Source organism: Lissotriton helveticus, chromosome 11 (genome assembly GCF_964261635.1).
Source record: "Lissotriton helveticus chromosome 11, aLisHel1.1, whole genome shotgun sequence".
NCBI classification, from domain to species: Eukaryota; Metazoa; Chordata; class Amphibia; order Caudata; family Salamandridae; genus Lissotriton; species Lissotriton helveticus.
The window spans coordinates 195,689,441-195,692,516 of NC_136072.1; the positions used below are offsets into that span (position 1 = coordinate 195,689,441).

The window sequence follows — 3,076 nt, forward strand, 5'->3', positions numbered from 1 at the left end:
GAGAGAGACATGGGGCAGAGCAGAATATAGAGAATGGGGATATTGATGTGTGTGTGCAAAAGGTGAAGGGTGACACTGAAAGGTTAAAAAGGAGGACAAAAAAAGGTGAGGCATAAGATGAGGAGGGACAGAAAAGAGGGTGACAGTGAAAGACTGGAGCAGAAGTTGTTATTAAGAACAGCGACACAAGTGGGGGGAAGGCATGTTGGTTAGTAGGGAGGGCTAGAAGCTAAGGAGGAAGGAAAAGAGGAAGGGGGAGATACCCATAGCTGAAAGAATGGGAAAGGGAGAAAGGTCAGGAGAGGGAATAGTGCTTGAAGTTGAAAAGTTGAGACTGGGGTCTGAAGGCCAACTGGGTTGGAACAGAGTGTAAGCAGGGAGGACTGGGGGAGGACAGTAAGAAACGGATGGCGAGGGAGGAGAGCGCGTGCGACCGGAACACCGGTGAGTGAGGAGGGCTGTATCAAGAAGTGTGAAGAGATAGTTTGTAGTGGGAGACAGGATGGAGAATGGTGGCGTAACGAAGCACGGTGACGGAGGAGTAGAAGCTGGAAAGTTTGGAGTGAAAACAGGGAGTGAGAATCGAAGGCAGGATCATGAGTGACGAGGGAATACTACAAAGTGAGGAGAACAAGGTTGAGAATTGAAGGATGTACAGAAGGGAAAATAGAAGGATTATGACTGGAGTGTGAGGAGGAATGGAAATGAGTAAGGGTTGGACGGTGAGGAGAAAAAATAAGAGCTGAACATAAAGCATAGGGTCTGGAGCACTTTTTTTAGTACTATACATTTTTTTTTTATTTAAGTGCTCTGGTGAACTCCAAGATTTAGATTTTGTTGAAAGCAGCTACATCCATGGACTGCACAAAATCTTCAAACGCCGTTATTTTCTCTTCCAAGATGTCTGTTCCGACTTTGTCATCTTCAACAACGCACTGAATTTGTAACTTCTTAATGCCATAACCAGCCGGTACCAGCTTGGACGATCCCCATAGTAAACCGTCCATCTGAATGCTGCGTACACATTCTTCTAACTTAGCCATGTCCGTTTCATCATCCCACGGTTTTACATCAAGCAAGATTAAAGACTTGGCAATAAGTGCAGGTTTCTTGGATTTTTTCGATTCATACTGTGCCAGTCGCTCCTCCCTTATCCTTTTTGATTCTTCACTTTCCTCCTCTTCATCGGATCCAAATAGGTCAATATCATCATCATCGTCCTCTTTAGACTCTGCACCTGTGCTTCCTGTTGTGTCTTCAGTGTCTGCAGGCCCATACTTGCCCAATGGTTTCTTCACACCTGGCAGACTTCCTTTTTGTTTTTCATAGGATCTGATGTGATTGTACCACCGAAGAGCATGAAAAAGATCCGCAGATGGTGCACCGGATAGAGACTCAAATACAGCAACGTCTGCTTGTGATGGTACAAACCCCTCGATGTAGCTCCGGTCAGCAAGGAAACTATTTAGCACTTGCAGACCAGCAGGGGATTTCAGATCTCCGAAGCCCATGGTGAACAAAAACGGCTAGCAAGCAGCTCAACTGCAGGGCGAAAGGCAAAAATTCTAAATGTTTTCAACTGTGATTATTTAATCTCACTTTCACTGGCTATGCACTTACAGAATGCACTATGACGTTTTAAACAAACTAAGGGGTTGATTAGGAGTCTGGCGGTCGTAAGACTGCCAGACTCGCTGTGGCGGTGGTCCATCCACATGTTAGGACTTCAAAAGTCATTGCGGCGGAGGATCACCGGCTGCGCCAGGAAACAGTCATTCCCTGGTGGTGGCGGAACTGCACCACAATGCAACATGCTGAGTAGGACTGGCGCAGTCCCGCTTAGCATTTTACGAGTTCCGCCACTGGCAGCCATTTCATGGCGGGAGCCTGCCATGAAAGGGCTGGAGGTGGAAGAACAAAGGAGGCCCTATAGGACCCTCAGGCTCCACACCATGGGATAGCTTCAGGGGGTCAAACATGTGTCCCCTGTCTGAATTTCCCCAAAGTTCCAGCACAGCATTGACGTCTCTGCCTGCCTTTCCCATGGCGGTGCCTGTTTTCCAGGCACCGTCATAGGAAAGACGAAGGGCCGTCCGCCTTACATGAGTTCAACTCATAATAAGACGGGCTCTACCTTTTTGTCCAGAAATTTAACTTGACTTATGTAGTTACTATTTCTTAATTGTTACACATTTCTTATTGCAACTGGTTTACTGATGTTTTTCCTTTCCTACTTTTCTTTTTCTTTTGCTCTTTTCTCCCTTTCTCTTCCTTCTCCTCTTCTTTTGCTTCTCTTTCTTCTTTTTCTTCTTCTGTTAAAATTTACCAAAATGCTCTTTTTACTAAGTACAGTGTTCATTTATAGGATATTATGTCATTTCGCCTTTGTTTCATATTCCAAGTTGTTATTTCTTCCTATTTTTGTTAATATTTTGTAATGATGTTTTACATTGTTCTTATATTTTCAATAAAGCATCTTCAACTAAAAAAAAAAAAATAATAAGACGGGCGGTTCTTGCGCAGTTTAGGTGCAGCTGTGTCGGCAGCGAGCCGGCGCAACTATGCCAATGTCGTAATCAGGCTCTAAGATTGAGGAGTGCAATCATACTAATATGGCTGTTGACTATGGAACCTTGAATTCAGGCGTAACAACCCTATCTTTGCCCTCTCTCCCAGCGGATCCTGTACCGACTGAAGAAGTGCTGCAATGAGTTAACACACCAGAGAGTAAGAACGCGGGAGTTCACCATTCTTGACTGTTACAGCATGTTGTGGAGCAGTACGAAAAACCATACACGCTCCAGTGAGAACCACTGCATGTAACTGGAGGAGACATGCATACAGATGGTGGCACTACTTCAGAGAAAACAGGTACCAACAATAACTCTCAATATAAAACTAATATTGGTGTTGCCATGGAATGAAAATGTTAAGATCGTATGAACTTTTTCAACTGTCAATTTCACATAATGCATTGAAAATTTCGACCTAAAAAGATGGATAAAGAAAACAAAGAAACAATGGGCCTGATTCACAAAGCTATCCCCACAGGAAATCAGAATACATATGCAAATTG

General features: G+C 44.2%; 1 pseudogene; it reads right to left on the reverse strand.

Moving 5' to 3' along the window:
* Positions 1-825: 825 nt before the first annotated feature.
* On the reverse strand, positions 826-1,517 carry LOC144791244 (elongation factor 1-beta pseudogene; annotated as a pseudogene).
* Between the last annotated feature and the right edge of the window lie 1,559 nt (positions 1,518-3,076).